General features: G+C 48.5%; 1 long non-coding RNA gene across 2 annotated transcripts in view; it reads left to right on the top strand.

The window, feature by feature from the left end:
- Positions 1-21,568, top strand: part of LOC107970337 (uncharacterized) — a 109,844-nt gene that overhangs the window by 77,219 nt on the left and 11,057 nt on the right. For both annotated transcript variants that reach the window (XR_008541886.1, XR_008541887.1), the window contains exons 3-4: positions 3,985-4,108; positions 10,837-10,966. This is a non-coding gene — a long non-coding RNA (uncharacterized LOC107970337). The remainder of the gene's footprint in view (positions 1-3,984; positions 4,109-10,836; positions 10,967-21,568) is intronic.

Below are 21,568 nucleotides of genomic sequence, written 5' to 3'. Positions count from 1 at the left end.
GCCTTGAGACCAGCCTGGACAACACAGTGAGATGCCCCTCTACACAAAATTAAAATTTTATCTCTACACAAAGTTTAAAAAAATTAGCTGGCTATGGTGGTGCACGCCTATAGTCCCAGCTACTATGGAAGCTGGGGAGGGAGGATCACTTGAGTGCAGGAGTTTGAGGCTGCAGTGAACTATGTTTGCGCCGCTCTGCTCCAGCCTAGGTGACAGATTTTAAATAAATAAAACCCAGTGCTTGTGTAATTTTTACCAAGGGCCAGGCATTGTTCTAAAGGATTCCCTTCTCATGTATTAACTCAGTTTAATCCTCATAGTGACTCTACGATGTAGGTATTTATTATTATACCCATTTTACTTACAGAGAAGTAGAGGTATGGATGGAGAGGTTAAGTAACTTGCTCAAGGTCATTCAACCAGGAACTGCCAGTGCTGGACTTTAAGGCAACCCTCTTGGTATCTTCTCTGTGAAACCCTCTACTTGAGGGGACACCCCCAACCTCCTGGGTGCATGACTTAGGTCTCACACTGCCATCCCTCTCAGGCACCCAGGGGCAAGTTACAATGCTAAGAGCATGGCTTGGCTGGGTAGGGAGAGGCACCAGTCTTCTCTAGGTCTGGGCTGGGCGCCGGGTGGGCACCTGGAGCTCGGAGCCCAGCCTGCTGCCCCAGGGAACCCGCAGGGATGTGGGGAGCATGCGGAAGTCTCAATCCGATTATGCTATTAGTTTGGGCATTCTGGGGTTGTGCTCTGTGTCTACTTGACAAAACACAGCCCCGGAGCGGAGCCCTGATCGCTTTAACCAGGTGGAATTGAGCTCACACTTCAAGCAGCTTCTCCGTTATTACTGGCTTAGTGCTGCTGAAGAACCAACAGCAATAAATACGCCACCAATTTGCTCTCTGAATGTTCTTATTTGCAGCACGCCATGCAGAAAAAATATTAACAAAAAACAAACTCCTCACTCATAACAGGCTGACGAGAGCCTCTTTAGAGTGGCAATGTTTGCCTGGATCTCTTATCCCATGTTTTCTTTCTGTCTAAAGAAGCTATAATTTGAGCTAAGCAGCTGCTGGTAATGCTCTTCTGGGACATTGAGCTAAGAGAGGCGATGGTGTGGGAGAAGGTTGGCCCAAAAGGAGGACAATGGAGGGAGAATCCCACTCCAGGGACTGGAAACTGAAGGAATGGGGGAGGCCCGTCAGCTGAATGGGAAGATCCAGAGAGTTGCTCTCAGGGGTGATGAGGAACCCTGGGGTCTTGGGGTCCTGAATACTAGGAAAGCCGCTACTGCTTTCTGGGACTTGATTTCCACATCTGTGAAATGGGCCGATTTGATGACCTCTTCCGGTTCCAGCACTCTGTATTTGCCAAAGTATTTTTTATTCTTTCTCATGTTCTGGGTTCTGACTTAGCAAGAATTTGTGGGAGTGGACACTGTTCTGTAATTCTGGGATGGTCAAGATCCTTGAGACACCAGAATTCTGTTCTATTGTTCTTTGATTTGAAGACTCCAGGGGACTATGAATGTGCAATTGTAATAAGAATAATGGCAGCTAACATCACTACAATGTAGCCAGGGCCAGCTTCACGGGGGGCCCTGTGCTTGGTTTAATGCTCTGCTGCCATCAACTTGAAATTCATCATTCTTATTATTTTTTCAAATCCCCTATTCCGAGAAGCAATCATCATTGTTTTTTAACAAGGGGCCCCGCATTTCATTTTTTTTGTGGGTCCCACAAATTATACAGCCAGTCCTGAGTGTACCAGTTAGAAGATTTTGGAGGCAAAAGGACTTGGTTCAAATCCTGGCTCGGGCCTTCCCAGCTGTGAGACTCTGGGCAAGTCACAGCCGCTCCCTGAGCCTCAGTGGCCTCATCTGTAAAATGGAGCTAAGATCTTGGCTGGGCGCAGTGGCTCACACCTGTAATCCCAGCATTTTGGGAGGCTGAGGTGGGCAGATCACGAGGTCAGGAGATCGAGACCATCCTGGCTAGGCTAACACAGTGAAACCCCATCTCTACTAAAAATACAAAAAAATTAGCTGGGCATGGTGGCGGGTGCCTGTAGTCCTAGCTACTCGAGAGGCTGAGGCAGGAGAATGGTGTGAACCTGGGAGGCGGAGCTTGCAGTGAGCTGAGATCACGCCAGTGCACTCCAGCCTGGGTGATAAAGCTAGACTCCATCTCAAAACCAAACCAAACCAAAACAAAAAATCTCACTGAGGTTACTACTGTGGAGACTCAGCCTGGGATGATGTAGTTTGGATGAGCCAGGACACACCCCCAGATCTGCGGGACCCAGAGTCCATGCACATAACCACTGGACTGCACTGCACTGCCTTTCTGCTGATTTAATTTTTCACTATGGAAAACCTCAAATGTGTGAAAGCAAAAAGAACAGTAGTATAAAGAACCCCCAGGTACCTATCAACTGCCTCAACATTCATCAACACACTCCCAGCTGTGTTCATCCATGTCTCTACCACCCAAACTAGATTATCTAGAAACAAATTGGTGATTAGGACAAACGTGGTGGTTATCACAGTCTACGTTCCAGTGCCTGCAGAGGTCTGGAATTTCATGACTCATAGACTTAAGGAGTTGATGCCTGGAACATTCTGACATTCAGAGAATCCACATGGAACAGTGACAGCCAGAGAGGTCTTTTTCTCAGTCCAAATCAGGTTCCCAGGCTAAGCACGGTGTCAGGCTGAGCAGAGCAAGGCTGCGTTGGTTAGTTGAGATGACCTCAAGCAGGAATGTTCTCCTCTTGTGAATTTGTTTAAGATAATTACATTAGGTCCCATTTCCAAGCCACTTGTAAGAAGAGTGTATTTTCATGTTCAACCACGTCTGAGCTCCCAGGGACGGTTTTAAGAATTCCCCTTTTCCCTACACTCCCAGCTCCAAATGGCTCCAAATGGTTTTCTTTCTTCTCTCTCTCTCTCTCTCTTTTTTTTTTCTTTTGAGACAGGGTCTTGTTCTGTCACCTAGGCTGGAGTGTAGTGGTGCCATCATAACTCACTGCAATATTGAACTCCTGAGCTCAAGTGATCTTCCTGCCCCAGCCTCCTAAGTAGCTGGGACTACAGGTGCCGCCACCATGCCTGGCTAATTTTTAATTTTTTTTTTTTAAATAGAAATGGGGTCCTGCTATGTTGCTCAGGCTGGTCTTGAACTCCTGGCCTCAAATGATCCTTCTTGTCTGGCCTCCCAAAGTGTTGGGATTATAGGTGTAAGCCACCATGCTCGGCCATTTTGTCTTGGTAAAATCTCCCTTGACTGAAACTATGGAAGAGGAACTGGTTTGTGAATGAGTCAAATTGGGAACTATGGCTATGGCTGTCTCTGGCTGTGTTAGTTATCTACTGCTGTGTAACATCTACTAATTTTGTGGCTTAAAACAATTTACATTTATGATCTCGTAGTTTCTGTGGATCAGGAGTCTGAGCATGGTGTGGGTGGGTCTTCTGCTTAGGGTCTCACAAGACTGCAACCAAGGTGTCAGCTGTGGCTATGTTCTCATCTGAGGCTCAACTGGAGAGAGATCATGCTTCCATGATCATGCAGATGATTGACAGGAGTTAGGTCCTTGTGGGTGTAGGACTGAAGACTTCAGCTTTTTCGTGACTGTTGGTCAGAGGCCACCTTCAGCTCCTAGAAACCCCTACATTTCCTTGCCACACGGGCCTCCCAACATAGGCAGCCTACACCTTGGCAGCTTGCTGCTTTCAAAGCTGTCAGGAAGCAAGAGATTCCAGGAAGATGGGTGCTGTAATCTTAAGTATGTAATCACACACATCTTGTCAATTTGCTCTATTTTGTGGATTAGAAGCAGGTCACAGGCTCTTCCCACATGCCAGGAAAAGGGACTGGCTACATAAGGGCATAAACATTAGGAGAAGAGTCTGTCTGCTGCAATGGCTCATTTATTCATTCAGCTAGTATAATTTTTTATTTTTCTTTCATTTTTTGTAGAGATAGGGTCTTGCTCTGTGGCCCAGGCTGGAGTCCAGTGGTGCAATCACAGCTTGCTAGAGCCTTGACCTCCTGGGCTCAAGTGATCCTCCTGCTTCAGCCTCTGGAGTAGCTGAGATTACAGGTATGAACCACTGCCCCCATCTCAACTAGTACTATTGATAGTAAGCAAGATAGATGTGGTCCTGCCCTCAGGAAACTTCTATGGAGCAATGCGTGGATCCTGTGTGTGGGGTTGGGACAGTCCCGACTCTGATCTTGCTGTGAGACTTTTGGCTTGACATTAGCTCTCTGGGCCTCCCTTGACCTATTTGACCAGTGGAATGAATACCACAGAGCTATCCCTGGCTCAATGGTGATGTGAGGGTCCAATCATCATGAACCCTCCATCATTTATCAAGTGGGTATGGAATACCAACTACTAAGCCAGTGCTTTACCAGTGCTGTCTCAACCCTTACCACAGCCCATGTGCAGGGACTTTAACCCTGCTGTTGGCTGTGACCCTCATTCTGCTACCCACAAGAAAATACGTGCAAATGGCCTCTGGAAGGAGTCGGAGGATGCCCTACTATGTGTAAAGAGGAAGTGGGGCAGAGAAGGAGTTAAGAAGACAGGTGGTTGTGATGGAGACCTGCTGTGAGGCCTCTTTGAGGCCTTGGCCCTGAAAAGAAACGTCTCCAAGCATCAGTCTGACAGACATCTCCAGAACAAAGAGGATACTGGTTCCTACCTCATGGAGTAATATGATGGTTAACTATGTTTATGAATAGAAATTCTCAGAACCATGAGAACATGGTAACTACTCAAAGAATGGTGGCTTTTGTCGTGAAACACCTACTGTGCACTGGCCCCGTGCTGGGATGTTTTATACTGAGCCTGCCGGCCTTCAAGGTGTGAGGCTCTGAGATGAGAAAATGTGGCCTTGGGGTTGAGAGCAGTGATAAAACCTGGCTGTGAGCTCCCCTGGGATGACTTTTTGGTAAAGACAGAGCCTTCTGGTGGCAGCCAGGGAATGTTCTAGGTACCTGACCCTGAACAAACGTCTTGCCTGTGAGGCCCCTCCTCCTGGCACTCAGGCTAAACCTAATTTATGAATGAACCCATCCCCAGTACCTAGTCAAGTGTGGCCACAAAAGGCCCCACAGGAATTGCTGCTCGGGGCAGAGGACTCTGGTCTTCTATGAGCTTATCAGGCTCCTTCTAGGTTGAGCCATCCATGGCTTCCCAGTGCCCTTGAGAAAAGTGCAGAATCCTGCCGGTGACTCGCAAGGGCCCATGTGAGCTGGCCCCTCTGGTCTCTGAGGCCTCATCCTCTAGCTTGGTCTCTCTGGTTTTCTCTGCTTCAGCTGTTCTAGACATCCTTCCCAGAGCCACAATCGCCTGACTCAGGGTCCTTGTGTGCGTTTCTCTCCTTCCTTCCCCTGGCTGGCTCTCGTTTACCCGAAGTGCCACTTCCATGTGGAAGCCTCCCCTGACCTCTGCATTAAGTCTCACGCTTTTGATCCCAGAATGCTCTGCCTTCTCCTCTGCAGCAGGTTGCACACTTGGACTCATATAAGTGATCATTTGGGATCATTTGTTTGCTGTTTCCCTCCGAAGCTATGAGTGGCATGTGGGCTTGTTATTCATGGTGTCCCCAGGTTTGGTACATCATAGGTGTACAGTGAGCATATATGTGATGGAGTTGATTGGGTTCCTATGATGGCCACAAACCACCCCAGTTTTCCCTGCTTGGCAGCTTATGGTGTCAAATACACTCTGAATGTCAGGGTAGCAGGACCTCAAAGGGTGGCAGATCCCATTGCCTTATCAACAGATGGGGAAACTGAGGCATGGAGCAACGAGGTGATACACAAGTTTGGGAGTCAGGCACACATAGGCTCCTATCCCTGCCCCATCATTTTGTCACAGTTCATGCCTTAAAATACGTTCATTTCGTAGTCCTTAAATATGCAACTGTGATAGGATCCTTATAGGAAATTGGAAAAAAAATACAAAAGCTATATCTAAAAAAAAATCTAAATCTGAACATTATTGCCTCCTAAAACTTAAACCCCCCAGTTCAGAAGTCCCCGTGCCAGATATAGCAGCCCCAGGGCAAGCTACTGCTTTTTATCTGCAAAGAAAGCCCTCTTCAGTTCCACCATCCGGGGCTGAGTACCCCTCATGTGGAAGTTCTTCCTTCCAGTCTTTTGTTCTAGGTCTAATTTTTTGCATAGATGAGACCCGCTGTTGATGTGTAATGTTTTTATTTCCTTCTAATGACAAGTCTCCCTTGAAGATGGGGCCCACCTTCTGTATGTGCCCAACTCTCAGGGCCTAGGACAGAGACCCACACGTATAGGTATCAGCAAGCATCTTCTGATAATTGAAGGAATGCCAGAGAAGAAGGGATCCAATCACAGATGACTTTTGGAAAGAGGCAGCCTTCCATCTGAGCCTTGGGGAAGCTTCCCTGGATGCAGGAGAGGTGGAGGCACCTCCTGGCAACTTCTGGGCAGGGCTTGGTCTGAACTTTACCAGTCACTGGGTATCCCCCTAAACATGTGCATATCTGTTTTCTCTTTAAGGTAACAGAGGATGCTTTTTGGAAAATGCTATTTTCCAGCACAATCACTGCTGGATTGGCAGGGTGAAGTTCTAGGCCACGGTGGAGTTTAGAAGTAGAACAAGCACTGGCTTTTGAGTTGGGGGGACCTGGATATGCATTCTGGCTTGGCTCAGTCTGGCCATGCAGAGCTGTCCTCATGGACACCACATCGGGCCCCACGCTTGACCTAATGCTCGGCTGTTGTCACCTTGCAATTCTTGATAATTTTTGAACAAAAGTCTCCATGTTTTTATTTTGCGCTGGGCCCCACAAATCACGTAGCTGCTCCTGTGGCCGTGGGAACGTGGAAAAGTCATTTAACCTCCCTGGGACCTTAACTGTTGATTTGAAAAGGAAGATAGTCCTCTCAATCTCACAGTGCTGCTGTAACAATTACAATTACAATCTCATATACAGAAGTAATTACTATAAATTGCATTGACTGCACATGTGCTAAGTGCTTGACACTGATGACTCTCCCAGTCGCCCTGTGAAGAAGGGGGTGATTACCATGCCCGTTTTATAGATGAGGAAGCTGAGGCTAGGAGTGGCAAAGTTGCTTGCAGGATTTCAGTGGTGGAGTCGTGAATTCAACACTATTGAGAACCCATTGGATGCCCAGCTAGAGCCTGCTGCTTGCCCACAGGGCTGGTGAAGCGGGTGCATGGCCAACAGTGGTTGCACAAAGTAGGTGATTGGTAGGTGCACATCCTCCTTCCCAGGACACAGGCATTGGCAAGCAATGTGTCCCTAGAGCTGTCTCCCCCCTTTCCTTTCTGAGCCTGGAGCATGGAAAAACCTCAAATTTCTAACAGCTGTTGAGAGAACAAACTGTCTCTAAGGAGGAAGGCTTTGTTGCTCCCCATCCCCTTCCCCAGTATCCACCCCCCGGCCCCCACCAGGTCCTCCCACCCACAGCCTCGCCAGCAGGCGCTCGCCAAGCCCTGAACAATTTCAATTGCTTTGGCAAGAGCCTCCGTGAGATCATGGGCTGGTCCTGTGCATGCCTGTGGGGCGGGGTGGGGGCTGGTGGTCTGCAGAGCTGCCCCGGGGGTGTTTTCCCTGGACACTCCTGAAGGCACACCTGAGGCAGGTGGCTGTGGCAGTGGCAGTGGGTGGGGAGGCATTTTCCCTTTGCTGTGTCCTGAGATTTGGGGGGTGTTGCAGGTTGCCCCTGCCTGCCTCACCAGCTGGAATGGAGCGGGAAGACTCCTATGCCCAAGCCCCACATGGACTAGTAAGTTGCTGTGTGATAGTAGACAAGCAACCCTCGTTGGGCGTCAGTTTCCTCTTTATAAGAGGTGAGCATTTCTGTCTGACTTCTGCTGTTGGTGAGAAGAGTATGGAGGAAAACCTAGACACGACAGGATCAATAAATCAGTAGCTTCCACTCATTGCCTTCTGCCCGCTGGCCATGAGTCTGAGTCGTTTCTCTGGAAAGCAAAAGGCCAGAGCCCCACCTGCTGCATGTCTTGGCTTCAATATTACCTTCCCCTGGAGACCTCCCTGGACCACCCTATTTAAACCCTTAGCCATTGCTACCAACCCCCACCCCAGTCCATCCCTAGCTACTGCTAATTTAGTCTCTGTCTCTATAGATTTACCTGTTTTAGACACTCCCTATAAATGCATCATACAATATGTGGCCTTCTGTGATGGGCTTCTTTCTCTTAGCACCATGTTTTCAAGGTTCATCCTTGAAACATCCATGTTGTAGCACAGATCAGAACTTCATTCCTTTACATGGCTGAATAATATTCCATTGCACACATAGACCACATTTTGTTTATCCACTCCTCTGTTGATGGACATTTGGGGTGTTTTCACTTTTTGGCTAGAATGAAGACTGCCGCTGTGAGCTCTCGTGGGCAAGTTTTTGTGTGGACAAGTGTTTTCACTTCTCTTGGATAAATACCTGAAGTGAAATTGCTGGGTCATGTGGTAACTCTATATTGCACTTTTTGAGGAATGGCCAGACTGGTCCTAGGCATACTGGGTTAATAGGTCTCGGGTAGAGAGGAGGAACCTAAATTTCCAACCATTCTCCCCTTACATTACAGATTAAAGAATAACCTCCTTGTTTGACTTTGACCTCCTTCTATGATATAACCCTAAGCTACTATTCTGGCTTCTATCCATTGTGCCAACTAGTGAGGCTATTTGCTATTTCCTGAACAGAATGTTCATGGTCTCACCTCTGCACCTTCCTTCGCTCATAACCATTTCTCCCACTTGGAATGCCCTATCCCTCTATCACCTCCCTTCCAAAATCTTTATTTATTTATTTATTTTTGAGACAGAGTCTCACTCCGTGTAGCCCAGGCTGGAGTGCAGTGGTGCAATCTTGGCTCACTGCAACCTCTGCCTCCTGGGTTCAAGCGATTCTCCTGCCTCAGCCTCCCAAGTAGCTGGGATTACAGGCATGCACTACAACACCCGGCTGAATTTTTGTACTTTTAGTAGAGAGGGGGTTTTGCCATGTTGGCCAGGCTGGTCTTGAACAACTGACCTCAAGTGATCCGCCCACCTCGGCCTCCCAAAGTGCTGGGATTACAGGCGTGAGCCACAGTGCCCAGCCCTAAAATCTTCATAGTCTCAACATCCACACCAAAGGCCACATTTTCCGAGAAGCCCTTGTTAACCTTCCTGGGTTCTGTGACACCCTCTCTGTCTATTTTACCTTCCATCATGAGTTTCCTTCAGTTTGTGATTGTGTAGGTGCGCTATCCAAGCTACTGGATTTTCTGGGACCTTAAACTATGCCTGCTTCCTCTTTGCATTCCCCAGTCTTGACACCGTGCCTGGCATCAGTAAGAGCCCCTGAAATTCTATTAAATGCCAAGGTGACTGGGAATGAGTTTACAAGAGTGGCCAGCAGGTCTGGGAACTCCACCACCTCAGACTATAACCTCTCCAAGGGTAGAGACATGCCTGGAATTGCTTTCTGTGGTTTTCCTAATTTCTAACATAAAGCCTGGTCTATAGTAGGTACTTGATAAATATTTGTGAAATGAACGAGTGGTTCAAAGACCTCCTTTAGAGAATGAGTACTTTAGTCAAGAGATGGGGTGTTGAGCGAGAATCTTGCCTGGGAGTCCAGAAACCTGGGTTTGAATTCTTGTTCTGCATCCACCTCTCACTCTTTGACCTTGGGTAAGCCCGTTTCCCCTTCTGGGCCTCAGTGTCCCCATCTGTAGGATGGAGGTATTGGAGTAGATGAAATTGAGGCAATTTCTAGCTCTGCCAGCCTGGGATGGCCTCAGCCAGTGTGAGAAGCCAGCCTTGGAAGGGGACACGGGGCAGCTCGCTCCTGTCTGCCCCAAGAGAGGTAATTAAGGCATTCTCAATTTTCATTTCTGAAATTGCAAGGGACATCCTATCATGCAGGGAATACACATTGTCCTTGGAGCCTGACCTCAGGCCTCTGATCGATACAGACGTATTTTTAACGCACACTTCACAGAGGAATAGCTCAGAACCTACCTCCCTGGTTCCCCAGCTGCTCCATCCAGGGTTGTCTAAGCACATGCTCCGGCTCCTTCCATGCAGGCCAGCCCTGGCGTGGACCATGCAGTTTGCTCCAGTTGATCAATAAAATCTGCCAAGGACCAGGGCCTGGGGGCTCTAGGACAGCATGCCCTAGGAGTCAGGACTCGGGTGTAGGAAATTCCTCCTTGGCTTGCAGCCTCCTGAGCAACGGGCCTCTGCCCTGTCCCCCTGCACTGCTGGGTTTACCATGGGGGTCACAAGTCTGCTCCCCTAGGGAAGCTGTGCTCTCCCTCTTCCTACACTTTTTGCTAGACAAGGCCCCCTAGTATTATTATTGATTATCATAACCAACATAGGTGAACTCTTGCTGTGTGCTAAGCATTTTCCACACCTTAACTTAGAGGGGTAGGCATTAAGACTGTGGGGGACTTTGGTTTCAGAAGGGTCTGGGGTCCAAGTCCCATTTTGAGGCTGTCATAAGTCTTTGATGAAGTCCCCACATACTTTGGAACACAGACCCTGGAACCAAGCAGAACTGCATCCAGACCACAACCTCTGTCGCTTAGCTCTTTGTTGGATCTCTAGAAAAGAACTTCTCCTTTCCGAGCCTCTGTTTCTTCATCTGTGAAATGGGTATGTAAATGGATGAGGATGCATTGCACATTGAGTGCTTAAGATGCTGCCTGGCTCACAGGGGACACTCAAAAATACGCCATCTATGACAACTGTTCTCCTTGTTTTGTTTTTGGCACCCCCACCCCCTGCCCACCAGATGGAATCTCTAGCCGGACTTCTAACAGTGCCAGTTTTTGAATTTCCCCTGAAGGACTCAAGGAGTGCAAGTTCTTTCACGTCCAGCTTCTTTTGCTCACACTATATCCACAAGATTCATCCACATAGCTGTGAGTATCAACAGTTCATTCTTTTTCCTTGCCAAGGAGTTTTGCCTTCTGTGAATCTTCCATAGTCCGTATATTCATTTGCCTATTGATAGGCACCTGGGCATTTGCCTATTGATAGGGCTAGTAGGAAGAGTGGTCCTGCTGACATCCTCCTGTGGGTCTCCGGTGCCCCCACACACTTCATGTTGGGTGTTTGCCTAGGAGCAGGGTTGCTGGCTCCCATGGCAGGGGCGTGTCTGGCTTCAGCAGGCACCGCTAAGCAGGCTTCCTGAGTGGTGCACCAAGCATTACTTTCATGTTTAAAATAGTTGTTTGGCTGGACATGGTGGCTCATGCCTATAATCCCAGTGCTTTGAGAGGCTAAGGCAGGAGGATCACTTGAGGCCAGGAGTTTGAGACCAGCCTGGGCAACAAAGTGAGACCCTGTCTCTACAAAAAATAAAAAATTTAGCCAGGCATGGTAGCGTGTGCCTGTAGTCCCAGCTACTCAGGAGGCTAAGGTGGGAGGATCGCCTGGAGCTGGAGAGGTTGAGGCTGCAGTGAGCTATGGTTATGCCACCGCACTCCAGCCTGGGCAACACAGTGAGACCCTGTCTCTAACAAAACAAAAATCAAAGGTCAGCCTCTCTCCCACCTCCTTCTCCAGATAACCATTGTCAACAGACTGTTGTCTCTCTCTCTCCCTCTCTCTCTCTCTCTCTCACACACACACACATCAGACACACCAGGCACACGCACACATTGTACAGTGACCTAAATGGAGTTCTCCAAGGCATCTTGTTGGCAGTTGGTTTTCTTCCTCTCCCTTTGAAGTCACTGGAGACGAGGCGGGAACTCCACTCGCCTTCCCCTAGAAATCTTTCTCACTGGTCTCACTCAGGGGTTCCAGCCCCATGACCTGGCATGTTGTTCTCTCTGTTGCCGGAGTCTGGCCACCAAGGTGTCTCCTTGTGGAAGGAGGAATCTGGTGGCACCTGGGGATCAGGCGGGGTCCCAGGGAGGCAATAGGGAGGGTCTCCACTCCTGGGAGGCCCTTCCTCCCTTCCCGAGTCCCCACGGGACTTGCTTTGTGTAGGGCGAGGAGGTTTTGCTGTAAGCATCACTCCATCCTCAACTTATTCCCTAAAGCTTGCCCCATTTTCAGCGGCTCCTCAGTGGTATACCTCCCCGGTCTGCAGCTTAAAAAGTCATGTTCTCCTTCCTCTTCTTGCCCAGCTGGTTCCTGCTTCATCTTTACAAACCTTCCTAAAACGCTTAAGAATAGGATGCAGGTTCGGGCACTGTGACTCGTGCCTGTAATCCCAGCACTTTGGGAGGCTGAGGTGGGCAGATCACCTGAGGTCAGGAATTCGACACCAGCTTGGCCAACATGGTGAAACCCGTCTGTACTTAAAATACACAAAGTAGCCAGGTGTGGTGTCCCAGGTGTGGGACTACAGGTGCGCCTGTAGTCCCAGCTACTCGGGAGGCTGAGGTGGGAGAATTGCTTGAGCCTGGGAGGCAGAGGTTGCAGTGAGCCAAGGTCACGGCACTGCACACTCCAGCCTGGGTGACAGAGTGAGACTCTGTCTCCAAAAAAAAAGAATAGGACGCAGGCTGGGGTGACAGGGGGAGGATGAAGGGGCTTGGTGGGGGCCCATGAGAGCCGGGCTAAGGCAGGTCAAATTCTTCAGGGGTTGTATTTCTGCCGACACCAGCTTCCCAAGGTGCCATTCTACTTAAAGAAAACAAATTGAAATTCAGTGCAGGTGGCCTCGTTGGTCTTGTCACCTGGAGGATAAATGGCTCAGGCTGCTCCCCAGGAAGCCAGCTTCATCTGGGGAGCTGGGGTTCACCCATGTGACCCCCACTGTGGCTCCAGACTATCAACTGTGGCCTCAGTATAGGATGCAGCCAGGAGACCTGGGGGCAGGGCTGGCTTCATGGCCTTGGGACCTCTGTAATTGAACAAGGCCTTGAGCTGAGAAGGGCGCCATGTTTGTTGAATGCTCTATTGTTACCATCTTAAAATTCTTTTTTTTTTTTTTTGAGACAGAGTCTCGCTCTGTTGCCCAGGCTGGAGTGCAGTGGAATGATCTCAGCTCACTGCAACCTCTGCTTCCCGGGTTCAAGCAGTTCTCGTGCCTCAGCCTCCCGAGTAGCTGGGACTTACAGGCACCTGCCACCACGCCCAGCTAATGTTTGTATTTTCAGTAGAGACGAGATTTCACCATGTTGGCCACACTGGTCTCAATTTACTGACCTCGTGACCCACCTGCCTCGGCCTCCCAAAGTGCTGGGATTACAGGCGTGAGCCACCGCGCTTGGCCAAAATTCTTAACACATTTAAAAATGAGGAGCCCTGCATTTTGGTTTTGCATGTGGCCTGGCAGGTTATGCAGCCTGTTCTGCCCCGGGGTCCAGGCATAGCCTTCGCAATGTCTGGTTCTTGCACATTCTATCTTGGGACCTCAGTTTTCCCAGCTGCAGAATGGGAGGACTCAAGTGATTGCATGGAATGACACTTGAGGTGCTGCCAGCCCTACCTGAAATATCTTTAAAAAAATTTTTTTTAATAGCTTGAAAATGCCTGACAAGTCCCTCATGATAATCACTGATTCTCACAGTGGAGGCTGTGGATCAGCAGCATCAACATCACCTGAGAATTTGTTAGAAATACAGATTATTGGGTCCACCTACACCTTCTGAATCAGAAACTCTGAGCCTGGGGTCCAGCAGTCATCTGTGTCATAAGAAATCCTCCCAGGGATGGCTGGGCATGGTGGCTCATGCCTGTAATCCCAGCATTTTCGGAGGCTGCGGTGGGCAGATGCTTGAGCCCAGGAATTCGAGACCAGTCTGGGCAACATGGTGAAACCCTGACTCTCCAAAAATTCAAAAAATTAGCCCAGCGTGGTGGGACGAGACTGTAGTCTCAGCTACTTGAGAGGCTGAGGCAGGAGGATCACTTGAGCCCAGGAGGCAGAGGTTGCAGTGAGCTGATATCATGCCACTGCACTCCAGCCTGGGTGATAGCAAGACCCTGTCTCAAAAAAACAAAAACAAAAACAAACAGAAATAACCCTTCCAGGGGGTGCTGAGGTTGTGATCCATTGTTGCAGACCTAGACAGACTATGCTGAACCCTAGAATCCCAGCCTGGGAGTCAGGAAACTGAGGGCCCCGCCTGGATCTGATTAACTGGCTGTGACCCCAAGCAGGTCTTTTCCCTGCTCTGGGTCTCAGCTTCCTCATCTGTAAAATGGGCAGGTCGGATCTTTCTTGCAGGTGGCTTTGAGGGTGACAAACTGCCTTGCTCATGATGTATATAAAGCATTGCAAACACATATCATTTTTTCCACTTTTTATAGAGACAGGGTCTTGTTATGTTGCCCAGGCTGGTCTTGAACTCCTGGCCTCAGACAGTCCTCCTGCCTTGGCCTCCCAAAGTGCTCACGGGTGTGAGCCACCATGCCCAGCTGCACAAATCATTTTAAAAACACTTTTATGAATAAGGAAATAAATGACTTTGGCTTCTGGGTTACCTGGGTGGGTGGGCTGTTCTGGGCACCCCCAGGTCACCCCTTCCCTGGTCCCAGTGTAGACTAGAAGATTCTCTGACTCTTAAAAGTGTTTTTTTTTTTTCCTTTTTGGGCAACTGTTAAATGATGAGTTTCGTAAAGAGAACGTAAACCTTTCTCTTCTTGGAAGATAAATACCACCAGACACCTCAGTTTCCTCATCTGTAAAATGGAGACAGTACTACCCACCTTTCAGGACTGGCATGTAGATTAAATGAAATAATTTATAGAATGGGCATAGCACAAGGTGCAAGTGCAGGGATCAATAAAATATTCATAATCTTATTTTTAGTAAAAACGTAGGCCGGGCTTGGTGGCTCACCCCTCTAATCCCAGCACTTTGGGAGGCTGAGGCGGGTGGATCACCTGAGGTCAGGAGTTCGAGACCAGCCTGGCCAACACGGCGAAACCCTGTCTCTACTAAAAATATAAAAATTAGCTGGGCGTGGTGCTGCATGCCTGTGGTCCCAGCTACTCGGGAGGCTGAGGCACAAGAATCACTTGAACCCGGGAGGCGGAAGTTGCAGTGAGCTGAGATTACGCCACTGGACTCCAGCCTGGGTGACAGAGCAAGATTTGTCTCAAAAAACAAACAAACAAACAAAAAACACCAAAAACGCTCAACCATCAGTGCCAGTCTGCCCTTGTTTCACAGGGGCAGGAATTCTAAGAGCCATATGCCCCTCTACTTCTTAGCACATCTCACTGGAGTGAGAAAGCTGGTTGGTAGAGGCACGGTGATGCTGAGAATCAACACCGTGATGTGGGCTGCCCATGCAGTGTGTGAAGCGTTCACACCCTTGGTCTCCTTCCAGCCTTATGGTTGCCCTGAGAAGGCCTGGCAGCTGCACCTTCATTTTCCAGGAGGACTGCAGCCCCAGATAGGGGCTATGTGTCACCCATACAGAGGACGCAGGCCCAGATATTGCTGCTGTCAGCCTCGTCTCTGCCACAGATCTCCCCAGGGAAGGGTCCTTCTCCGCCTAAGAGTAAGTGGGTGGTTCATTGTGTGCATTTCACGCGCGTCTTCACCTTCAGAGGCAATGGAGGCAGCAGAGGTGTTGACAGGGCTCCGGGCTCCCACAACAGTGTGTGACAGAGGAGGCTCTCTAGGCAGGGCTCCCCTGCACAGCCTGGGGGTCTAGGACTGGGGAAGGCCAGGGAGCAACAGAGTACAGGTCAGCTGGTAGCCCGATTGCTTGTATCCTAGGCAGGAGCAGACTGGGGACACAAGAGATGGAGATAAGGAGGGAGGGAGTAGGAAAAATCCTTGGGACTTGCTAGTGGTAGCCAGGGGCAGGAGGGAAAAAGGGCAGGGTGTGTGGGAGGAACCGCACAAAAGCAGCCCTGGAGTAGGGGAGGGGATGGGGGAGACAATGGGGGAAGGGGTTTCCCTCTTCTCATGTGTTTTGAGTTCTGGGCTGGCTGTGCTCTGGGTCCTATTTGCTTTGGAAGGGCATCCAGTTAACTCCTTCTTGCCTGGAAGGCTGCTTGTGGAGGCTGGCTAGGGAGGGAGGGGGCTTGGGAGGTGGTAGCCAGACTGGGGAGCTTACGGCTCATTTTTCCTACCTGGTTCATCCAGGGGATGTTGGAGTGATGGAAACAAGAACCCCCACCAGGACTGGGACTGGATGCCTCCATAAAGCATGCATCCCGGGCACCTTGCAGGCCTCCCCTTGGTTCCAGCCCCGGCTCTTACACTTGCTCAGATAGTCACACCTACTGGACACTCTGCAAGGGGTGTGCATGCTCACACACACATCCACACACGTGCGTGTGCACACACATGTGCGCACCTCAATAGACTCCTATGCTCAAACTCAGGTCATTTTCTCTCTTATCCTCCACCAGGACCCAGCCAGCTGCCATACCCCCAACAGGACAGAGAAACTGAGGCTCAGACAGGAACAGGGACTTGCTTGTAGTCAGACAGTAGGTGGCTGAACTGGAATTCAAACCTCAGCACCTTTGGCTCCTGGGATCCCTGCTGTGGGCTGGGCATGGGGGCTGGTTTCGAACCCACCTTCTTCTCCACTCTGCTGTGTGGCCTGGATACCATGTGGCCACCAGCTGAAAACCCAGAGGCATCAGGCCTTGGCTCCATTTTCCTTCTGTTGGGGCTGAGCCACCACCCCCGAGTTACTTTTTTCCACATCTGGCCAGAGTTCATCCTGCACAGTGAATATTTGAGCGGAAAAAATGTATTTCACAGTGGCTGTTAAGGTTAGGCAGGAGGGAAGGGGTCCCCCAACCTGTAAACACCCATGGGGAAAGGTGGTTCTTAGGTTCTCCTTTTAGATACCTTCCTTGAGGGGATCCCTCAAAGGCCATTTTTTTGGTTTATATCCACATTTAAAAAAATTAGCAAAATGAAAACAAAATTAACAAAATGAAAGAAGGTGACCAAGGCCCTTGTGCTGCAACAAGAAGGGCTAATATTTATCATTTGCCTCTTGTGTGATAGGGCCTGTTATACCCATTTCACAGACGGGCAAAGAGAGGCACAGTAAGATGCAGCCATTTGAGCCAAGGCACAAGCCTGGGGTGGTCTGAATGGCTTGTAGCTCCTACAGCAACCCCCACCCCCCATCGTGGATTCTTCCTGGTGTTGCTGGGGCTTCTTAGCAGCTCTGCTCGAGGTACACGTGGAGCCCAGATTTACTGATCAAGTGAATACACAGAAGGGTGACTCCAGACCTCTTTTCTGCTGGCTGTGGGAGAACCATCCCCCTTGTTCAGGTTGGAGGCAAGTGTGTGTGGGAAGGGGTTTGGAGAGGGATGTGGCAAGAGTTAGGAAGTGTCTAGATCCTTGGTTCATTTATCAACAAATGTGAGCCAAACCATGTGGTGGGTGCTAGAATACACCAGCGATAAGAACCAGGAGAACACTGCCTCATGACACTGGCCTTCTTCCTTCCCCTACAGGTTCCTGGTCACTGTGTGACTCTGGACAGGTTGCTTTTTCTCTCTGTGCCTCAGTTTCCTTGTATCTAAAATGAGGACACTGAACTCTAATTTCAAAGTTCCTTCCAACTGTTTATTTAGTTGCCACTTCCTCCTAGTGGGTAGAACTTGTGTTTATTTAATCCTCATGACAGCTATGTTGGGCTGACATTGGAATTCTTGGACTACCATACTTGGCTGTCTGTTGTCTTCTTGGTGTCCACTTATACTGATGGTAGAGCATTTTGAATTTTACCTTTGAGTATTTCCACTTCACACACTTAGAAACACAAAAGGTCATATGCCCCAAATGTTTCTGTAAGGTTGATGACTGGAGCAACCTTGGATTTATTGGAGGGGCCAATAATCTGTAGGGGAATGACCTGTCAGGAGGCTCTTGCAGAAATCCAGGAGAGAGAAATTGGTGGCTTAGAATACAGTGGTGGTGGGAAACGAGAGGAGAGCGGAGAAGGAGAGGAGGTAAACAAAAAGGTTCAGACATACTTGGAAGGTGGAATTAACAGGATGGGGTGAGGGGTGTGTCAGTCACCTGTTGACACAATGATGCCATGTTAACAAACCACCCCAAAATGTCATGGTGTCAATTCACGGCATTTATTTCACTTATGAGTCTGCAGGTTGATGATTTAGACTGGGTTTGCTTAGATGGTTCTTCTGCTCTTGGCTGGGCTGGCTTACATTTCCAGGGGTTGGCCTGGCTGTTGGTTGATCTAGGATGGCCTCAGCTGGGGACAACTCATCTGAACCCCCTTGTCAATCATCTTCCAAAAGGCTGCCCAGGTCACGTTCTCATGGCAATCATGGAGGAGCAGAAAGTGTAAGTGAAATACACAAGCATCATGTTTGTTAACATCTCATTCGCCAAAGCAAGTCATATGGTTGAACCATGTGAGAGGACACTCTAAGGTCAGAGTGGAAGGGCACTGTAGGTCCCATGGCCAAGGGCATGGATGCTGGGGTGAATGCTGGAGAATTGGGGCCATTCCTGCTGTCTGCCACAAGAGTGGAGGGTGAGGGAGAGGAAGGCACATCCACAAACACGATCACACCACAGTGTCCTGCAATATTACTTTTCTACTTAATAACACATCAGAGATTTAATAATCCTTATCAGTTCGTGCAGATCAATTTTACTTTTTTCTAGCCACGTAGTAATGTCACAGCCAACTGTTATTATCTCCATAGTACACATGAAAAGACGGAGGTTCAGAGAGGTAAGGTATCTTGCCCAAGGCCACACAATTATAATTGAGAGGCAGACACTAGATCTATTCTTTTCCAAACCTTGGCCTCTTTGGGTCTATCACACTGACATTTCTTCCCCAGGAATCATCCTGGGGCCAGTTTGAGCGATTCCAAAAGTCAGTCACCAGTAGTAGTTACCTAAGTTTAAGAAACTATAAGAAGAGAGTTCAGACTCAAGTTCTTCTCACCTCCTGATCTCAAAATATGGAGCAAAGTTTTCCTTGCCTCTGAAAACAACTTGATGTCTTCTGTTTGGAAAGAGCAGAAAAGGCCTCAATCCAAAAGAATCATGTGGTCTGGTGGAAAGAATAATTTGTTGGGAATCACATGCCCTGGGCTCCAACTCTGCACCTCTTGCCTATGGCTGGGTGGCTTTGGTCAAGTCCATCAAACACTCTGGACTCGGGTTTCCCCATCCGTCAGCTGTGGCCTCTCCTTCAAAGGAAACATAAAAAACATGCCGTAGAGCTTGTTGAAACTTGGAATAAAGTCTAACTTGCTTGCTTAGGAAAGTGTCCAGGAATGCTGGATCTGGACAGCCAGTGCAAGTCTCCCTGGGTCTCTTTGGCCTCAATTTCCTCCTCAGCAAATTGGGGGAAAAGTATCCACCCCCACAAGGGCTGGTGAGCTCATAGAGGGAGGGGCCCGGACACAGACCTGGCACCCTGCAGTTATCCAGGGAATTGTAGCAATCAGCTCAATGCTATTCTCCAGCTGGCTGTCCAGCTGTTAGGGCTGGAAGGTCCTTAGAGTGTCTCGGTCTCACTTTGCCCTTGGGGAAACTGAGGCTCAGAGTGGAGAGAACTTTGTTAGGGTCCAGAGAATTCATGACATTGCTGGGCCCCATCGGGGGATGTTGAAGAAGATGCTAACTGGAGTTTACACAATACTGTTTGCACTGCATTCTGTGCGTGGCTCTGCCATGTGAGATTTCATTTAATTCTGACAACATCCTGTGAGGTGTTTGCTATCATTTTCGCCATTTTATAGGGAAGGAAAATGAGACTTGGAGACCTCAAGTGGTTGGACATGCAATTCCTGCAGAAGGCCACCTGCAAATCTCTGGCTTTCTCTTCACTGGACAAAACCCATCAGAAGGTGACTGAGTGAGGATGATGTCATTAGAATCCACACTAAATGAAATGAAAAAGAAACTAAGTCATTCTAAAATGTCAGCACTTGAACTGTTATTGGCAACCGATAGCTTGGAACAGAGTTCACAGCCAGACGTATCAGGGTGGGCCTTGGTCATCATCTGTTTAAATCAGAAATGATGCTGACATCCCCAGGGCCTCAGAGACACAAGGGGCTTAGGTCAGGTAAATTTGAGTGGAAGTTTTGTGGCAAGACCAGGGGTCTGTGGATGGCAATGCAGGCTCTGAGATGGGCTTGCTGTGTGGCCTCAGGGGAGTCACTTGACTTCCCTGGGTCTCAATCTCATTTGTAAAATAAAAGGGTTTGGACCAGAAAATATGTAAGTTCCCTTCTGCTGCCTCATCTAAGACAGGGTATCATATATGCTGGTTAAGAGTGGGCATTGGAATCTGGAAGACCTGGGATTAAGTCCTGATAAAAACTCTAGGCCCTAAGAGGCTTAGGAACAAACAAACCATACAAAAATCAACACAAAAAAATGGGGACGGGTGAGTAAGGGAGTAATAATATATTGGCCGAAGTGGTTGGTATTAGCTTCAGGAATGGATTGATCCAGATGCTTACACAGAACTCCCATGAGAGTATCCATTGGTTTCATTGGCTCTGACTGAACTATAGTACCTCCCAGAACCAGTCACTATGACTGAGAGAATTGTGGAAGCAACTAACCTAAGGCAATTATGACCCACATATTCTGTGTGGGTGAGATTAGGACAGGTCTTTCCGAAGGGATATAATGATATCCTCGGCTGAAGAAGAGGTGGATGGATGCTAGGGAGGTAAAAACATTCACTGCAGTGAGTGGTGGTCTGTCTGAGACTTCATTTTTCCATATGTAAAGTGGGGATAATTCTTACATTTGCCTTTTTATGGCTCAATTAAAATCAACTTACTCCTCCCAATTTTCCTGTCTCCTTGTGATTAGGCAGAGGGCATGTGACTTCCCAGCAAAGGGTGGTGCATGCATGATCAGGTGTGAGTTCTTTCTGCATTCTCTTCCCTCTATAGTGAACAGGATGCTGAGATAGTATTGAGATAGTAGAGCCATGGGATGGACTCAGATTGGATCACTGAGTCACAGCATGGAGCACAGCTACCCTGGAGAGTGACCAGGCTTCCATTAGACTTTGTTTGAGCAAGAAATGAACCTTTTTGTAGTAAGCCACTGAGGTGTTCAGACATATTTGTTATTAAGCATAGCCTAAGCTACCCCAGCTAAACCTTTATGTGACTTTCTTTGTTCATGGATGTCTTTCCATGCCTGACATGTAGACCTAGCTCATTCTTTTACATATCTGCATAATATTCCATAGTATGGTGACACCTTGACTTATTTAACCAGTCCCCTTTAGATCATTCTTGCATTATTGGCAGGTTTCATTATGACAAACAATGGTGTATAAACAATACCATTGTATTCTTATGCTTCCTCATACATCTTTGTGCACATTGACTGTGCCAGTAGTATTGTTTGGTCAGGAGCGTGCACATTTAATACTGGTTTTTACTCCCACTAATAATTTTTGAGACAGCCTGTTTGCTCTACCCTTGTTAATGAAGAATATTATTGATGTTTCCATTTTTATCAGTGTGATAGACAGAACAGGGTGTCTTATGTTAATTTGGGTTTCATAGCAAGTTTTTGGTCAGGTTGGATTTTTCAGACATCCTGCCAGCTT

Source organism: Pan troglodytes, chromosome 23 (genome assembly GCF_028858775.2).
Source record: "Pan troglodytes isolate AG18354 chromosome 23, NHGRI_mPanTro3-v2.0_pri, whole genome shotgun sequence".
Lineage (NCBI taxonomy): Eukaryota > Metazoa > Chordata > Mammalia > Primates > Hominidae > Pan > Pan troglodytes.
The sequence above is the reverse complement of the archived record's forward strand: the minus strand, read 5'-3'. Positions and strand labels throughout refer to the sequence as shown.